The sequence below is a fragment of the Beta vulgaris genome, chromosome 6, assembly GCF_026745355.1.
Source record: "Beta vulgaris subsp. vulgaris cultivar EL10 chromosome 6, EL10.2, whole genome shotgun sequence".
Taxonomy (NCBI): Eukaryota; Viridiplantae; Streptophyta; class Magnoliopsida; order Caryophyllales; family Amaranthaceae; genus Beta; species Beta vulgaris.
Window position 1 is genome coordinate 1546805 of NC_079207.1, and position 9511 is coordinate 1556315.

Consider the following 9511-nt stretch of genomic DNA (forward strand, 5'->3'; position numbering starts at 1 on the left):
CTTACTAAACTCACACTTTTTTTAGCACATGTGCATATTTTGCTCGGATATATTTCCTCCGTTCTTTTTATATTGTAATATTTGTCATAACGGGTAGATTTACATCTATTATAACAAGTCTACTTTTTGGTTAAAAAAAAAGGAATTTTAGTTGATAATATTGCCCTTACTTTATTTTACTAAAATCATTATTAATTACTCAATTGCTCCATAAAGTTGTTTTTACTTTATTAACAATTTGTTTTCCTCCTACTCTAGTTAATTAAAGGGGTATCTTTATGTAAAATTATCCACCTTTTTCACTTTCTTAAATACCATGTCTAAACTTATTGGTGCAATAGAAAAAGCACGAAGGAAGTATACTCCGTTGATCCATAGGCCATAACGGGAAAAAGTGCGTGTACTCTATTTTTATCTAGTTGGAACATTTTCTTATGCTCTAGAAGCAATTAAAGACGAGAGAAAATATTAGGGAGATGGTTGAGCTGACTCACATGAGTCATGACCCAATGAAATAAAAAATACAAGCTTGTTATTATATCGGACAATATATCATAAAGAGAGAAAGTGTCAAATCACAAATGCCCCAATTAAAAAACACTCCTAAATGACATAATGTTAAAATTGAGAGAGTACTATTTTGAGGTATTCGTAAAGAACAATTTCCCAAGTAAAAAAATGCTAAGTTTAGATTTCTAAAATTAACTTTATTAAGATAAAAATCAACACGTTAAAAAAAAAAAATGGAGTCTAGAGAGAGAGAGGGAGAAAGGGATTTTAGAGAGAGAAACGAAAATCCATGGATTATAGTTAAAAGAAGAAGAACCCAGAAACCCAGCCACCTCCAATCCTCAGCCATAAGGACCTGCTACCTAGACTTCCTCCCCCAATCAATCAGCAAGAACCAGATCTTCACCATCTTCAAGAAATATGGGCAGATTGACAACATTGTAATCCCATTCCGACTACGGACTAACTGCGACCATCGCTATGCCTTCGTCCAATTCAAGTCTCCCAAATCACTGAAACCTGCCATCTCCGGTGAAAATGGGAGGCGTTTCGAGGGGCACCGCCTAAAAGTTTTCACAGCTAAACACGATCAACCATCATCCCTCAGTTCGAGAAAAAAACCCCATACCTCATCAACACCGCTAAAACCCAACCTTCCCATATCAAAGCCAACATACCGTGACAATAGATCATACAAGGAAGTCTCCTCCAAAACCAATACCCCATTCAAACCTAACCCTCCTCATCCTCCACCCCCTCCCCCACCTCCACCCCCACCTCCCCCTCCTCCATACTCTCCCAAACAACCCCTAGGCAAGCCTTTTCAAGAACCTGACCCAATTCCAGAATGTATTGCATATGAACCCAGCAAGCACAGAAGAATGTGCTCCAGGACACTGGGTGAAGATGTTGAAAACATCAGAGACTCCATATATATTGGAGATGTCGATGGTGATTGTGTAGGAGTAATCAAGGGGTCGAGATGCTCGGAAAAAAGAGAACTCTTTAATAGGAGTGTTATTGCCATAGCAGAATCATCCCTATCTTCCTCACATATTCTCAACCACATTCTCGCAGAAGGAGTTAACAACTTGACAATTAAGCCCATGGGAGGTCTAATGCATTTAGTCACTTTTGAGTCCATAGAAGACAAAAAAGCCATGTTGGAAAGTAAATGGCTTGAGAGATGGTTCATCTGCATAAGAGATGTCAACAGCTCGGTTGCATCACTATGGAAGGAAACATGGTTAAGTGTCTATGGAGTACCATTAGATGGTTGGAGCTATGGAAATTTCTACAAAATTGGATGTGTTTTCGGAAGAGTCTTATCAGTAGATTACTCAAACTTCGACTGTGGCAAAGTCCTAGTTATAACTGACTGCTTGTTCACAATTAACTGCAAATTGCTGCTGGATATTGAAGGAAAACAATTTAAAATTAGTGTTGCAGAAAAAGTGAGTCACTCCGCACTAAGTCCAAATCAATCAGTCAGACAAACAGATTCTCCTCCGTCGTCAGTAAGTCCAATCATGGGCTCCGCCGAAAAGAGCTTTCCAGATGGCCATGATGAATCTGACAAAAAAGACGAGGAAATCCCTTCAACTCCCAAAAAAGCCCCTGTCCCTCCCTCTTCTCCTCCTCACCCTTCCCAAGACTGGCTTTTCCAGAATTTGTCAGAGCCGCCAAACATAAATGAAAATACAAATGACCCTCCCCCCTCCCAAGAAAACTATACTACACCCCACTCACCTTCCCCAAAAAAAAGCCCCACCAAACCAATTAACTCAAAAATCATTTCCCTTACCCCTCCCATGCACAACGTAAACACCGAAACTCCTCCCAAGCCCAATTCCCACGTGTCTCCCAGCCCCCCTCCTATCACATCAAACAGATTCGGCCCACTTTTAAAACCTAGGAAATCAAACTCCTCTCTTTCATCATCCCTACTGGGGCCCCTCTATCCTCCGGGCTTTGAAGATGAAATCTCACCCAACATCAAAACTCTCCATGAAAAGAAGAGGGCCCGCCGAGCTCTAAAAAGGAAGTCCAAATTTAAACCTCAACCCATTCCCCCTCCTAGCCCAAAAGCCTCTAAAACCTCGCAATGCTCTTCAAGCCAGCCCTCCCCTACCCATCCCCAAACACTTCAAATGCCATCCACAATATCCACTGATGATGTCATAAATTTGGCTTCTGCAATTGGGCTATCTTTTGATGGCCCCTCAAGTGAGCTTCGACAAAGGATTTCTACAATTTTGGCCCAACAAGCCCACGATTGGGCCTCCAGTTTTTAACCAACTGGGCATCTCTCAAAACACAGCTTATGATCCAAATGATCTTGCTATCCTGGAATATAAGAGGGCTTGGAGCCCGCGCAAAAAGACTGGCCATTAAAAAATCCATAAACACTCACAAACCATGGTTTGTTTTCATTCAGGAGGCTAAGCTAGAAGGCTTCCACCCCAAACTTGCCGCATCAATATGGAACATCGGATCCGTGAATTGGTGCCTATCTCCTTCCACTGGGAACTCGGGTGGTCTCCTTTCCCTTTGGGACTCATCCCTATTCTCAACTACTGCTACGAAATCCGGTCGCAACTGGATTGCCCTGATTGGATCCTTCCTCGCCCCTAGTTTCCATTGCCTTCTTCTTAATATCTATAATCCATGTATTGCAAGTGAGAGAGAGTTAGTGTGGGAAGAACTAAAAATGTTGTGGGAAGCAACCAAACTGCCGTGCCTTCTCATTGGTGACTTCAATGAGGTGCTCTCGCCACTTGATAGAGGGAGCCAAAATTATGACGCTAACAGTTCCAGGTTCTTTCAATCTTTCTTGCAGGACCTACAGCTCATCGAAATACCACTTTCAAATGGATGGTTCACCTGGCATAAAGGGGCATCCAAAAGCAAGCTGGACCGGGTGTTTGTGAATAGTGAATGGATTGGGCAATTCCCCTCCCTATCAGTCTCAACCCTCAGCAGAAACTTATCGGATCACTGCCCTCTACTGGTGATAACTAGTACCAAGAACTGGGGCCCTCGCCCTTTCAGATTCCAGAATGCGTGGTTATCCCACCCAGGCTGCCTCAAAGCAATCAAGATAGCGTGGAGCCAAGGGAAGCAAATTTCCTTAATGGACAAATTGCAGGAGGTTAAAAAAGCACTAAAGACATGGAATTCAAATGTCTTTGGCAACATTGAAGAGCAAATAGCCACATGTGAATCTAAGATCGATGAACTTGACACAAGGGCAAACACTCATCCTCTCTCCAACGACGAGATCTCTGAGCGCAAAAATGCTCAAATTGAACTATGGAACTGGTATAAAAGAAAGGAGGCTTATTGGGCTCAACAATCTAGAATCAAGTGGTTAAAAGAAGGCGACAAAAACACAAAATTCTTTCATATGGTGGCAACTATACGAAGGCGAAGGAATTGCATTGATTTTGTGGAAAAAAATGGTGCACAGATAGAGGACCCCAACACTATAAAACTCGAAGCTGCCGCCTATTTCAGGAATTTGTTTGAGGAGCCATACAACAGCCGCCCTACTTTCCGGGGGCTAAATTTCAACACTCTAAATGAAGACCAAGGTAACTCTCTCACTGCCCCTTTTTCACATGATGAGATAGATAATGCTGTCAAGTCATGCGACGGAGACAAAGCCCCAGGCCCAGATGGATTTAATTTCAAATTTATTAAATCATCTTGGGAGGTGATAAAGTCGGATGTATATGAGATGGTGAATGAATTCTGGTATTCTTCGGCTCTCCCGCGCAACAGCAACAACACTTTCATCGCTTTAATCCCGAAAATAGAAAATCCGGAATGTTTCAAGGATTATCGTCCCATTAGCATGGTGGGATGTATGTACAAGATTATCTCAAAGCTACTTGCACGACGCCTTCAATCTGTGATGAATCTACTTGTGAATGCATCCCAAACCTCCTTCATAAAAGGCCGTCAAATTCTAGATGGCGCATTAATAACCAGTGAGTTGATTGAATCTTGCAAGCGCCAAAAGACTAATGCAATAATCCTCAAACTTGACTTCCACAAAGCTTTTGATAGTATCTCATGGGAGTTCCTCGATTGGGTCCTGAAACAAATGAAATTCCCTCCTAAATGGAGATGTTGGATTCGAGCATGTGTAATGACCGCCACGGCATCCGTTCTCATCAATGGATCTCCTTCTCCTCCCTTCAAACTCCAAAGAGGGTTACGAGAAGGTGATCCTCTCTCACCATTTTTATTTGATCTCATTGTTGAATCACTTAATCTTGTCATAGGCAAAGCAATATCACTGAACCTATGGAATGGAATTGAGGTCAACCGTGGTGGAATCAACATCACTCATCTGCAATACGCGGATGATACGATTATATTTTGCCCACAAAACATGGATCACCTCCTCAACATAAAAAAGACCTTGATCCTATTTCAACTTGCTTCGGGGCTCCAAGTAAACTTCCATAAATCCTCCATTCTCGGAATTAATGTGGACGAATGGTGGCTTGAAGGAGCTGCCCGAAATCTTCTTTGCAAAATTGGTAAATTCCCCTTTACCTATCTTGGCCTTCCAATAGGTGGCAAAGCATCACACATCAATTTATGGAACCCGATCATAGCTCGAATGAAAAAAAAGTTGGCATCTTGGAAGGGCAACCTCTTGTCAATTGGTGGAAGGCTCACTCTTATAAAATCTTCTCTCTCCAACCTCCCTCTCTACTACATGTCCATCTTTCCCATTCCCATGGGAGTCATTGCGGAGTTGACCAAAATTCAGCGCCAATTCCTATGGGCCGGATCTTTAGAGCGGAAATCTTTCCCCCTTGTGGCTTGGAACACCATTCAACTCCCAAAAAGCCTCGGTGGCCTCAATGTGGGGAATTTGCATCACCGAAATCTTGCGCTAATGTTCAAATGGCTGTGGAGATTTATCAATGAGCCGGATTCTCTTTGGAGGAAAATGGTGCAAAGCAAATATAAATACGGGCCCCTATTTTCACTCTCAACTTTATCTGCTCCAAAATATGGAGGGCCGTGGAAGAATATTGTCTCAGCTTTGCTTCGCCATGACAGTGCTAAAAACCTGGTCCAACAGATGATCCGAAAGCAGGTGGGAAGGGGAAACAACACTTTGTTCTGGCATGATCTCTGGGTAGGTGATTGCATTCTGAAAATCAAATTTCCCAAGCTTTTCAGGCTTAGCAGCAACTCAAATGGAACTGTTGAATCTTTTGGTTTCTGGAATGGTAGAAAATGGGAATGGGCTTTCGAATGGTGCAGGTGCTTTCGACCTTGCGATAAACTTGAATGGAGTAATCTTCTCCAACTACTTGCCCGAGTCTCTTTCAATCCAGAAATTTTGGACTCCTTTATTTGGACTCCACATAAATCCGGCACCTTCACAGTTAAATCTTTCTCTTTGGAGTTGGACAAAGCAAGCTGCAGCAACCACCAACCGACCACCAAGAGCCTTTGGAAGGGGCTAATACCGCATCGGATTGAACTATTCTCCTGGTTTGCAATCCTAGGTAAATTAAACACAAGATCTAAACTTGCAAAAATTGGAGTACTCCAGCCCTCCGACTCGCAATGTGTTTTTTGTGGCCGTGGAATCGAAACCACCGAGCACCTGTTCATTCACTGCTCTTTTGCTCATAGCATTTGGTCTTGGTGGCTTGAAATCTGGAACCTTCATTGGGTACTACCTTCAGACTTGCAAAAAATGTTCCTTCAATGGTCTCCACCGCTCAAGGGAGTCTTCATCAAGAAAATCTGGCTCTCCATTTTTTCAATAATTATGTGGTCAATTTGGAAGGAAAGAAATGCGAGGATCTTCCAAAACTCCTCTTCATCCTTAGACCATCTAAAGGAGCTTGTGATTCTTCGTCTTAGTTGGTGGATCAAAGGATGGGGAGATCCCTTCCCTTACAATGTGGAAGAAATCTGGAGAAATCCGAATTGCTTACATTGGACCCCCTCCAATGCCCGCCACCTTCAAATCCCCCCTCCTATGGCATGGTCTCCTCCCCCCTCAAATGCTTTAAAATGGAATGTCGACGCCTCCTTTCATCCCTATCTACAGAAATCGGCAATTGGTGGGGTCCTTAGAGACTCTTTTGGGAATTTCAAATGTATCTTCTCCTCCCCTATCCCTACCATGGAGATAAATTTGGCAGAAATTTTCGCCATCCATCGAGCAATTCAGATTACAGTAAGTTGCAGCATTTTGAAAAACCACCAACTGATAATTGAATCCGACTCATGGAATGCGGTCAAATGGTGCAATAGCAAATTTGGAGGTCCATGGAACATCCATTTTATCCTCAATTTCATCCGCTCATATATGTCATCAGGGGTAGTTTCCTCAATCTCACACCAAAAACGAGCTTCGAACTCAGTGGCAGATTGTCTGGCAAAGCAAGGGCTTAATAGAGCCGATAATTTCATTGCATGGCTATAGTATCTTTAGGGTCCCTTCCCAAAATTTGTAAGATGGTTGTCCAGTAAAACCATCACTCCTCTAGTGCCAGTAGTGCACCTGAAAACCTTACTGTAATATTGATGTAAATCCTACTGTATTGTGCTGAATTTTGGAATTTATGGAATTACCGAATTATCAAAAAAAAAAAAACTTTATTAAGATAAAAATTGGTGGGAGAGATATGGAGAGAATTATTATAAAGAAGGTTTTGGTAAAATTGCAAAATACTCCCTCCGTCCCAATTTATTTGCTACAAGCACTTTTTCACAAAGACCAAGGAGGGAGTGGGGACCATTGACATAAATGGAATTAACAAAGAAGCAAATAGGTAAATTGTGGGACCTATGTATTATATATGGAAACATTTACAAAATCAAGAAGGGAGTGATGGCAAATTTGTAAATAAAGTGTGGGACCTATGTACTATATATGGAAATATTTGCAAATGTAGCAAATAAATTGAGACATCCCTAAATGACAAAATGTAGCAAATAAATTGGGACGGAGGGAGTAACCTTTATTATAAAAGAACCATATATGTGGAACATTTTTTAACTTTTTTTTTCTATATGTTTTTTTGAACCTAAGGTATGCAATTAGGCTGGTCCCCTTGGACTACAATATTTTGGAGCAGTCTATATGGTGTAAATTCTCATTTTAAATCTCTAGTTTCCTTGACCTAAAACCCCCCTCTCTATATATAGCTTGCCCATAAAATGCATATATAATTGTTTGCCTGAATAAAAGGTATATAATTGTAAATCTTTGGTAGGTTGACATTTTTTAATAAAGACTAATGTAAATTGTATCATGTGAAACTTATTTGAAGCAAGACTTTAGACAAGAATACAAAAATTGACAGCTTCATTTAGCACTTCAAGAATGATTCGCAGTGTCTGGCCTCATGAATGCCGGCATACTGAATCCAGTAACAGTAAGCAGTACTAAACACTAGCCTTTGCTACGTACGTAAATATGGACTGTAATGCAATATGTGAACTCCAAAAGCAAATTTAATGGATGATTTCAAATATGGAATCATCAATTACTTTTATTATTTCTTCATTTTTGCACCTCAATCATGATCTTCTATTGATTTTTTACAAATTATTTATTTATTCTCATAAATGATCTACGATTTTGGATCTTCACATTCACCCTTCTCACTTCTCACTTTGTTCGTCTATCAATCAGTAGGTCGGTGAGCCCTGCATGGGCTTTCTCCTATTGCGAAGTGTGTCTAACTTGCTAGTTGCTTATTACTTTTTTATTTTCCTGTGTTTTGCGTTAAATAATAACCAAGTCACTTGGACGATTTGATTTTGGCTCTCTCTCTCCTTTTTTTTCTCTTCTATATACGAATATATATAAAATATGCTTGCTTTTTTTTTCTTGCCTTTACAGAAGGACTAATATAACTGATGACATGTTCTATATCACAAAGAAAATGTCATCAAATCCTCGTGTAACAAAGTTTTCTTTTAAAAGAAACTTAGTGAAGTGAAACTTCTTTTTCATACAGTTACCATTTCATTTAATAAAACACGCATGTTTTATAGAAATTTGCTTTGATCACAATAATATCTTACATTATGACAAATAAGAATTTAGCAAATACCGTGACATTATATTCGTCTTACAAATTATTTTCATATATAATATCTTTTTTTTACAATTTTTATCAAGAAGAAGAATTGAGATTAATTAAATGTCAAAGTTCGTTCCTAATTCATTGTACCACATCTTAGTGGTATGCATGCCTTTTTTCTTTCTTAATTTTTCACTTTTACTTTTGTGCTCCTTTACCTCCGGCGCTTTGAATGTACATCTCCAACTAACCATGACATGCACAAGTTAATTGGAGTAGTTATAATTGTCATACCTAATAAGCCTATCACTTTCAGTTAATGTATTTATACTCTTGCTCTACTAAATTGTCATTAAGGGCGGCATAAGTTTAGTTAGTAGGAGACCATAAATAAGTATCAAAGTTATTTTATAGAAGTAATCATGTAGCCAAAGATAATTTTTTTCAACCAAGCTACTTCTTACAATTCAAATGCTACATAGTATAGCTATATTTTATGTAGTTTGAAGTTTGAAAAACTAGTTAATATGTTATCTTATGACTGAAAGAATCTTTTGAAAGTTGCTAGCATTATACATATACCTATATGGCTATATTAATCTAAGTTTTTGGTCAAGTTGTCTAGATTGATTAGTTGGATAATGGATAATACAGTCCACTTACGTGATTACAAAAATGTCGATAAATGGAATATTTCTCAACTCTATGATGTTAGCATGATTCATGCTGCAAAATTAACTAGCGACTAAAATGATTTCAAAGTTGTAACTTGCAAGGAACAATTAACCTCCGTTCTCCGGTGTATTTGTGGTATGTGGACACAAGTAGAAGCTTTCGTGCTAGCTCGGATAAGTTAGCCAATAGTTTACCTTTTTCAATAATAACTTTACGAGCTTATTATACAATATCTTCAATATTTCTAC